The 10349-nt window shown below is 41.3% G+C and overlaps 3 non-coding genes across 3 annotated transcripts; all 3 read right to left on the reverse strand.

Annotated features, from left to right (window-relative positions):
• Positions 1-7186: 7186 nt before the first annotated feature.
• trnan-guu (transfer RNA asparagine (anticodon GUU)) lies at positions 7187-7260 on the reverse strand. The gene has a single exon. It is a non-coding gene; the product is annotated as a tRNA-Asn (tRNA).
• A 469-nt stretch (positions 7261-7729) lies between these two features.
• trnan-guu (transfer RNA asparagine (anticodon GUU)) lies at positions 7730-7803 on the reverse strand. The gene has a single exon. It is a non-coding gene; the product is annotated as a tRNA-Asn (tRNA).
• Positions 7804-9116: 1313 nt separating this feature from the next.
• Positions 9117-9190, reverse strand: trnan-guu (transfer RNA asparagine (anticodon GUU)). Its single transcript has one exon. It is a non-coding gene; the product is annotated as a tRNA-Asn (tRNA).
• Between the last annotated feature and the right edge of the window lie 1159 nt (positions 9191-10349).

Below are 10349 nucleotides of genomic sequence, written 5' to 3' on the forward strand. Positions count from 1 at the left end.
ATTAAAAAAACTCATCTTATGAGGAAGTGGGGCTGACCCCGTTGTTGGGCAGGACCCCTGCTTTTCAAGACTGTGATAGCTGATCAAAGGAAAAACCCACACACAGTCACATGTGAAAGTGCTCCTAAATATGACAGATCTTAAGCTTTTACTTTGAAATAACTGGCCTCTCTGTACCATAATCACTTACAGAAGTACATACAAGTAGTGTTCATGTTACTTGTGGTCTTGTTCACATGTAAACACAACACATTAGGATGGAACTTTGTCCCTTCCTGTTTAGGTTTAGCCAATAACGCAGGGTTGGGACTTTAAAAATCCAGACTTCTTAGCGAGGGTTAGGAAATGATCATGGTTAGGGATCAAATGTAATCTTTTGACAGGGAGTTGGTACCTTATTTGGATAAAGGACAGTCTTTGAGTTAGGATTCAATTCAGTTTAGTCAGACTCCTGTCATCTACAGAAATATTCAGATGACTCTGCAGTTGTCGGGTGTATCAGAGATAGACAAGAAGCTGAGTACAGAGAGCTGGTGGACCGCTTTGTGGCATGGTGTGGGAACAATCATCTCATCTTGAATGTTAAGAAAACAAAGGAGATGATTGTAGATTTCAGGAGAAACAGGGTCAGATCAAACCCTGTTTCCATCATGGGAGAAGAAGTGGAGGTGGTTGAGGAATATAAATACTTGGTGTTCATGTGGACAACAGACTGGACTGGAGACACAACAGTGAAGCCATCTACAAGAAAGGACAGAGCAGACTGTACTTCTTGAGGAAGCTAAGGTCCTTCAAGGTTTGCAACAAGATGTTGCAGATCTTCTACAAGTCTGTTGTTGAGAGCGTCATTTCCTCTTGCGTCATCTGTTGGGGCAGCAGCATCAGAACCAGGGACCTAAAAAGACTCAACAACCTGATAAAGAAGGCTGGTTCTGTTCTGGGGACGACTGTGGAACCTCCGGAGACAATAATGCAAAGAAGGATTTTGCATAAAATCAAGAGAATTATGGACAACCCTGAACATTCTCTCCATGAGACTGTTATCAGAAAACAGAGTCTCTTCAGTCAAAGGCTTCTTCAGTTTGGATGCAAAACGGACCGCTACAGGAAATCTTTCCTGCCCACAGCCATCAGCATCTATAATAACTCCTTGATTTAATTGAGCTACATCAACATTTAATTTCCCTCTGGGATAAATAAAGTATTTTTGAATTGAATTTGAATTGAATTGAATTTTGAATTCAATTCAAATAAGAAAGAATGCCTTTCTCATCCCAAATTGAAAAAGATAACATTACAGTGATTGCTTTTCCACAATTTACATATTACCTTTACATGTGACTATGTGTCCCAGCAGGAAGCTGAGGACTTCTGTCCTGTGAATACTTTTATCAGCTATATAAATAAATATATATGATTTAATGTTCAACTCTTCATACCAATTTCTATGTGTAATTATAAAAATATTGATTTATAAAAAAAATGACCCTGTTCTACACTTAGACCAATTTGAGAAGAGCTAATGTTTGGATGCTGTTTTTTCTTTTGAAATGAGTTTAAACCTGACTTCAGCATACTTTGCCTTTAAGCTGAAGGTGGGAAGTGTTTATTTCAGAGGTTTTTGGTCATTTGAATATGAGTGACTATGAACTTTTTAAAAATCTTCTCAGTGGAAACTTTAGAAAAGAGAGCAGACTTTGACATTTCTCTAACCTGATATTTTTTCCTGTTGGAAGTATGTTGTTCCACTTTTCTGGGTTTCTGAGAGTGTTTTCTTCATGTTGGGATGCAACAAGTCCTCAGCAGAAGTTACAATCTTCCACAACTGGTGGAGTGAAATGTGAAGAAAAAAAGTTGTGTAGACTGATGGTGTTTATGTTTGTTTTTAAATGATGCTGCGATGATGCTTCTGAGGAGGGAACCATGGCGATCATGGAATTCCTCTGGGCTGTGGCCAGAAAGCTAAGAATCCTCTCACGGAACTGCAAACTTAAAGGGATAGTTCGCCTCTTTTGACATGAAGTTGTATGACATCCCATATTAGCAATATCATTTATGAACATTGACTTACCCCCCGCTGCATCCTGTGAGCCGAGTTCCAGCTGAGTTTTGGCGTCCACGAAGGTAGTCCGGCTAGTTGGCTGGGGCTAGAAAAATAAAGCGTCTTTCTTCTCAAAACAATATGCGTTCAAAAGAGTAATACATTTGCATCACAAAATCGTTCTCAATGAAAAAGTTAGACCTCACATCGCTTGGCGCTATTTTTGCCTCCCTTGATAAGACAAATCGGGTAAACGATCCTCTAATCCATTTAACAAAAGTGAAAGATTTCAGTCTTTTGACACAATAATTATTTTTTCTTCCTTATATCAGAAAAGTGGACATTAGAGGACACTCATGAGCACACCAAACGAGTTTGAATTAAGAGTGTGTAGAAAGGCTTTCAGAGTTGGTCAAGTGTCAATTGTGATGCTATGAATGTTAAATCATCTTTTCCAGGTTTTTTTTAGTGAGAGATGTCGAGTTTGATTTGAAAATTTATACATAGCAGAGGATGGTTTCGGTCCATTGACCTCTGGGTTATGGGCCCAGCACGCTTCCGCTGCGCCACTCTGCTACACACCTCTGATGGGACTCGAACCCACAATCCCTGGCTTAGGAGGCCAGTGCCTTATCCACGTGACTATTGAAGTGTATGGACCCACAGGCAAAATGGAGACCCAGGCAGATGAAGAGGGCCGAATCAGGTTCATTTGGGTTCGCAGCTGGATAGTTTCATCAAGTGCATAATTGTTGCGCGCGCCTCTGCGCGCCTCTGCGCGCCTCTGCGCGCCTCCATGCAAGGCATGGAGACAGACTTAAATAAACACTTAACATGACCAAATAAGGATAGATTTGGTAGGAGACATCCTTAAAGTCAGACCATATCTCTTGGCTAAATACCTAGACATTGGCCTTGAACAGCTTTTAAAAGTAAGGGACTTTCTCTCCAGGGGGGAGAGGGTTTTCCATCTGGCGAATTGACACATTCTCTCCGGAAAGATGCATCTTTTCTGTAAATTGGAGACGGACCTGACGACAGAAATAAAGATTTCTTTGTTCGACTAAGTCCGTGTCAGCAGACTTCTTCATCATTCATTTCTACATTGGCTCGGTGACCTTCTCTCATATTTACTACACTATTCAAAATAACAAACACAACTTAAAGAAATCGGGTAAACGATCCTCTGATCTATTTACCAAAAGTGACAGATTTCAGTCTTTTGACAAAATAATTATTTTTCTCACTTATATCAGAAAAGTGGACTTTGGAGGACACTCGTGAGCACACCAAACTAGTTTGAATTAAGAGTGTGTAGAAAGGGTTTCAGAGTTGGGGGGTATTCCTAGAAGCTGGCTTAGCGGAAAGCCTGGCTTATTTCGCTACTTCTGGCTAAATTTAGCGAGAGTTCCGTTCTATAAAGGTGGCTTATTTGAACGCCCGCTGAGTAACCATGGTAATTTATACTGCTGAACTAGCCTGGTCCCGGGCAGGCTAAAGTTGAAGCTTAGCTTAGCTGCAACTCAAAAAATGTCCGACTGGCTGAAACAGACTCCGGAAAGAAATGTTCACCTAGAATTCTGCGCTCCCGCAACTCATGTCTTGTCTAAAAAATGAAACAAAAACTGTGGTAATCATATCACCACTTTCACTGTCTCGAAAAATCAATCAGTCGGTGCCAGTGCAACTAAAGAAACGCAACTATACACACGTATTGAGCATGAAATTAAATGAGAGAGAACATGGTATTCATTAAAACTAATCAATACCTAACAAACATCCGATCTACACCCACGTAGAACCAGACTCAGAAAAATGGGGGACAGGTAATAATGTTAATGATACAAATTATTGAAAGCTCCTTTCAAAACAGTCAAGGACACTGTACAAACAAGATATTAGATAAAACACAGGAATTAAAACATCATACCATATTAAACATACACAGAACGGAGCAATCAATGGAGGTAAGCAAAGTTAAACGGATGGGTTTTGAGTTAAGACCTGAACAGAGGAAGAGTGTCAGTATTGCGAATGTCGGGGGGGGGGGCTCTGTCCTTTCAGGCTGCTGCTCCACATTTACAGTAGCCGATAATGTAAAACAACCTACTGGCTGAAGTATTTGCATTAAGTTCATCATCTCCCTCAGGCTTCCCTAATGTTATCGGTGCACTACACTGTGCCCATGTACGCATCCAAGGCAAGGCAATGTGTAGATCACAATTCGTACACAAGGCAATTCAAAGCGCTTTACAGCTACATAAAATCACAAGAAGGCAATAAAATTATTCCAAAAAACAAAGAAATCATTAATTAATTAATTTAAAAGTGAAGAGTGCAGATAAGATACTTTCAGGTGTCATATGCACATCTAAATAGAACTGTTTTCAGTCTGGATTTAAACATTGTCACATTGTCCAGGCCCCTGCTGGACCCGTGGAGGCTGACTATGTAAACCGAACATTTTTCCATATCCTAAATGTACAGGTACACTTGGGGATAATTGTCCATAGACTCTGAACTGGATTTCTCATTTTGAAAAATACCACATCAACCCCTTTGAGTAATGCTAAGCAATGTTACATTTATGCCCTGTGAAAGCTCATCATTGACTCCTATCCTCCGTGCATACAGATGATCTGTGATGGAGCTCATTTCATTTCCAACATTGAGGCTAAATGGCCGGGATCAGTTCATGATTCTAGGATCTTCCGAGCATCCTCACTGGCACAGAGGTTTGCACAAGGCGCGAGAATTTTACTTACCCGAAGGAGTGTACTTTTGAAGTAAGGTGTAGCATAGGCAGAATTTTGGTAATGTAATGAGAGGTCAGGTGTAGAGGTCATCTTAAGGAATTTAAAGTGCTCGTCATACTTTATTATAGATAGCCATTAAAAGGCACATATTGCATCAAATTGCCAAGTCTTAACACATGTATATCCATCCAACATTTCTCTTATTCTGCAGGAGAGTTCAATGGTGTCCTGCTTGGGGACAGAGGCTATGCATGCTGGCCGTACCTCCTCACGCCATATCCTGATCCAGGAACAAGGGCATGCACATGCACATGCACATGCACATGCACATGCACATGCACATGCACATGCACATGCACATGCACATGCACATGCACATGCACATGCACATGCACATGCTAAAACAAGGGCACGGATAGAAATGACCTTTGGCCAAATTAAATACAGGTTCATTGCTTAAAATTCTCAAGCACCATGGCTGACTTCTGACAGAGCCATCTTAAATTTTATAGTATACTTCATATTTTATACATTTTGTCTTGTGGACAACTTTTCAGGCTCAAGTCTTTTCTTCGTTGAGTTCTAGTGCCTGAAAGGACTCAGTTTCTCCTGACACAGTGAGGGACCTACAGGGACACATATTTCCTTTGATCCTTATTGTTGTGACCTTTGAGTTAGAACTTCTTTTCATAAGTTAGCATTGACACAGTAGCAGTTTAAGTCAGAGCAAGTGTAAGAAGACTAAATGGACAGAGATGATTTATAACTTTCCACACGTTTAGGTCATTGCACCCCACTGTGAATATAAATGTAAAAAACACATTTCTAATACTTTGCATGAATCGTACAATAATGACAAGTTTGAGTTCAAGTTGTGTTGAACTGTTTAATTATTATTACATGTTTCTCAAGCTGTGGAGAGAAAACAGAATTAAATACAGTTCACAACACGAAATTCTCCTTTATCTGAATTTATACTAACATCCCTCTCCAGTTTCATAATCTCTAGCTTGATCTTTTTTATTTTCAGTTTCTTGTGTTCCATATCTAGTTTGCTGCTCTCTTTATTGGACAAACACATTTCTTCAAAGGCTACTTACCACTCTGAAATATGTAGCTGTACTTTACCTTCACCTGCTGCCAGGTATGCTTTTGGCTGTTAAGATAGCTCCTGTTGAGATGTAACAGTGAAAAAATAATATGTGGGTCACACACTCATGATAATATAGTCACAAAGTATGATGATGCGTGTCGATTATTGAGTTATTAATAAACTGAGCAGGGCCAGTATATTTGTGCTTTACATCACATACAGAGACAATTCAGCATGCTTTATGTAAACACATTATAACACAAAGAGGAGAGCATAAATACATGAGGACAGTAAAATAAATGTCTAACAATTGACAATGGTATGAAACTTTCATAACTTACGCATTTAGTCTGTCTGCAGTTGTTAGTCATGCCGTATTCTTCGCTTTATTGATCGCAGATGTATTACCATTTCTGGTGATGACACTTTTAAAATCCTCATACAGCTCTATCAGCATTATTTATTCAGCTGCCGAAAAAATTAGAGCTGTTGTCTTGCTCTCCTTTTCTGCCATCTCCATTTTTCCACCATCCACTCGTCGGGGCTTCTTACGTTCCTCGTGCACTTGCACTTATCCAGGCTGTGTAAGCCTCGCTTGGATTAGCCTCACCGAGATGCAGCTGAAATGTCTTCGTGGAGCAACTTGAGGCTTAATTGGGAGATGGTGCTAGTTCAAGTGACGATTTCTGGCTATAGCCAGGCTATCTTTTGCTACCCCTGGTTGCTGACCAGTGGATTTGTTGGTATACACACTCGTCCCTGGGTGGGCTTGAACCACAAACCTTTCGGTTAACAGCCGAACACGCTGGCTGATTGCGCCACAAAGACTTGCTGTAGTTGTCTGTGGGCGTGGCCTCGATCATTACCACCTCTCATCCCTTCATTAGAGTATGTGTTCGATTTATTTATGTTTTTCATAAGGTTGATATCTGCTGTGTAGGTAACAAGTAAAGTAGCACACAACAAGTAGTCAATGACTTCCTGGTCGGACTTGTTAAAGAAAGACATTTAATGTCAAATTGTTTCCCAAGTGCCTTCATTTGGTCTCTCAGCCTTTTTGAATTTTTTCTTGTTTGTGTGACTTTCATAGCAATATGATAAAAAGGTTGTTTTTTCACTTTGCTTGTGCAATTTTGAAGAAAGACAGAGGAGCCTCCAGGTTGAGTCATGAATTACACTGCACTTAACAGGTCACCCTTGGAGAAATATTTTGCCAAGGAGCGTGTATAATGCGTAATGAGAGCGTTTTGGCAGCAGAATGTTTGCTTTAACTCACGTAAAATCCATAAGTCACACCGTCCCTGGGTGGGCTTGAACCACCAACCTTTCGGTTAACAGCCGAACGCGCTGGCCAATTGCGCCACAGTGACTTGCTGTAGCTGTCTGTGGGCGTGGCCTCAATCATTACCACCTCTCACCCCTTCATTAGAGTGTGTGTTCCATTTATTTATGTTTGTCATAAGATTGATATCTGCTGTGTAGGTAACAAGTAAAGTAGCACAAAACAAGTAGTCAATAACTTCCTGGTGCGACTTATTAAAGAAAGAGATTTAATGTCGAATTTTTTCCCAAGTGCCCTCATTTGGTCTCTCAGCCTTTTTGAATTTTTCTTGTTTGTGTGTGACTTTCATAGCAATATGACAAAAAGGTTGTTTTTTCACTTTGCTTGTGCAATTTTGACAAAAGACAGAGGAGCCTCAAGGTTGAGTAATGCATTACACTGCACTTAACAGGTCACCCTTGGAGAAATATTTTGCCAAGAAGCGTGTATAATACGTAAGGAGAGCGTTTTGGCGGCAGACTGTTTGCTTTAACTCAAGTAATACGCATAAGTCAGAACGTCCCTGGGTGGGCTTGAACCACCAACCTTTCGGTTAACAGCCCAACGCGCTAACCGATTGCGCTACAGAGACTCTGCCTGGCTTGTGTTGGTAGTGAGCGTGGCTTTGAGCTTATGGCGGTAGATGCAAGCGTTCTGTATTTTTATGTGATGAGACTCGAGTGAACTGCTGCTGATCTATGTCAAACTTGAACTGAAAAGTAGGAGGTGCTATACAGCAAGATTACCAGTTACAATACAATTGTAATATCTCTCATCAAACAGCTCAGCATGCTTTGGCACCTTAACTCTTGTCAACCAAATGACTTAAAGGACAACTTGTGTGTTCAGTGGGACAAGTCACCCATTACAGCTATCGATTTGCTACCAAACCTACAACTGGTTGCAGACCGGTAGATTTGCTGGTACACACACTCGTCCTTGGGTGGGCTCGAACCACCAACCTTTCGGTTAACAGCCGAACGCGCTGGCCTATTGCGCCACAGAGACTTGCTGTAGCTGTCTGTGGGCGTGGCCTCGATCATTACCACCTCTCATCCCTTCATTAGAGTATGTGTTCGATTTATTAATGTTTGTCATAAGGTTGATATCTGCTGTGTAGGTAACAAGTAAAGTAGCACAAAACAAGTAGTCAATAACTTCCTGGTGCGACTTATTAAAGAAAGAGATTTAATGTCAAATTTTTTCCCAAGTGCCCTCATTTGGTCTCTCAGCCTTTTTGAATTTTTCTTGTTTGTGTGTGACTTTCATAGCAATATGACAAAAAGGTTGTTTTTTCACTTTGCATGTGCAATTTTGACAAAAGACAGAGGAGCCTTCAGGTTGAGTCATGCATTACACTGCACTTAACAGGTCATCCTTGGAGAAATATTTTGCCAAGGAGCATGTATAATACGTAAGGAGAGCGTTTTGGCGGCAGAATGTTTACTTGAACTCACGGAATACGCATAAGTCAGAACATTCCTAGGTGGGCTTGAACCACCAACCTTTCGGTTAACAGCCGAACACGCTGGCCGATTCCGCCACAGAGACTCTGCCTGGCTTTTGTTGGCAGTGAGCGTGGCTTCGAGCATGACTGCCCCCTCATGGCGGTAGATGCAAGCGTTCTGTATTTTTATGTGATGAGACTCGAGTGAACTGCTGCTGATCTATGTCAAACTTGAACTGAAAAGTAGGAGGTGCTATACAGCAAGATTACCAGTTACAATACAATTGTAATATCTCTCATCAAATAGCTCAGCATGCTTTGGCACCTTAACTCTTGTCAACCAAATGACTTAAAGGATAACTTGTGTGTTCAGTGGGACAAGTTACCCATTACAGCTATCGCTTTGCTACCAAACCTACAACTGGTTGCTGACCGGTAGATTTGTTTGTACACACACTCGTCCCTGGGTGGGCTCGAACCACCAACCTTTCGGTTAACAGCCGAACGCGCTGGCCGATTGCGCCACAGTGACTTGTTGCAGCTGTCTGTGGGCGTGGCCTCGATCATTACCACCTCTCATCCCTTCATTAGAGTGTGTGTTCGATTTATTTATGTTTGTCATAAGGTTGATATCTGCTGTGTAGGTAACAAGTAAAGTAGCACACAACAAGTAGTCAATAACTTCCTGGTGCGACTTATTAAAGAAAGAGATTTAATGTCAAAGTTTTTCCCAAGTGCCCTCATTTGGTCTCTCAGCCTTTTTGAATTTTTTTTGTTTGTGTGTGACTTTCATAGCAATATGACAAAAAGGTTGTTTTTTCACTTTGCTTGTGCCATTTTGACAAAAGACAGAGGAGCCTTCAGGTTGAGTCATGCATTACACTGTACTTAACAGGTCACCCTTGGAGAAATATTTTGCCAAGGAGCGTGTATAATGCGTAAGGAGAGCGTTTTGGCGGCAGAATGTTTACTTGAACTCACGTAATACGCATAAGTCAGAACATCCCTAGGTGGGCTTGAAACACCAACCTTTCGGTTAACAGCCGAACACGCTGGCCGATTCCGCCACAGAGACTCTGCCTGGCTTTTGTTGGCAGTGGGCGTGGCTTCGAGCATGACTGCCCCCTCATGGCGGTAGATGCAAGCGTTGTGTATTTTTATGTGATGAGACTCGAGTGAACTGCTGCTGATCTATGTCAAACTTGAACCGAAAAGTAGGAGGTGCTATACAGCAAGATTACCAGTTACAATACAATTGTAATATCTCTCATCAAACAGCTCAGCATGCTTTGGCACCTTAACTCTTGTCAACCAAATGACTTAAAGGATAACTTGTGTGTTCAGTGGGACAAGTTACCCATTACAGCTATCGCTTTGCTACCAAACCTACAACTGGTTGCTGACCGGTAGATTTGTTGGTACACACACTCGTCCCTGGGTTGGCTCGAACCACCAACCATTCGGTTAACAGCCGAACGCACTGGCCGATTGCGCCACAAAGACTTTCTGTAGTTGTCCGTGGGCGTGGCCTCGATCATTACCACCTATCATCCCTTCATTAGAGTATGTGTTCGATTTATTTATGTTTGTCATAAGATTGATATCTGCTGTGTAGGTAACAAGTAAAGTAGCACAAAACAAGTAGTCAATAACTTCCTGGTGCGACTTATTAAAGAAAGAGATTTAATGTC

The sequence above is a fragment of the Odontesthes bonariensis genome, chromosome 8, assembly GCF_027942865.1.
Source record: "Odontesthes bonariensis isolate fOdoBon6 chromosome 8, fOdoBon6.hap1, whole genome shotgun sequence".
Lineage (NCBI taxonomy): Eukaryota > Metazoa > Chordata > Actinopteri > Atheriniformes > Atherinopsidae > Odontesthes > Odontesthes bonariensis.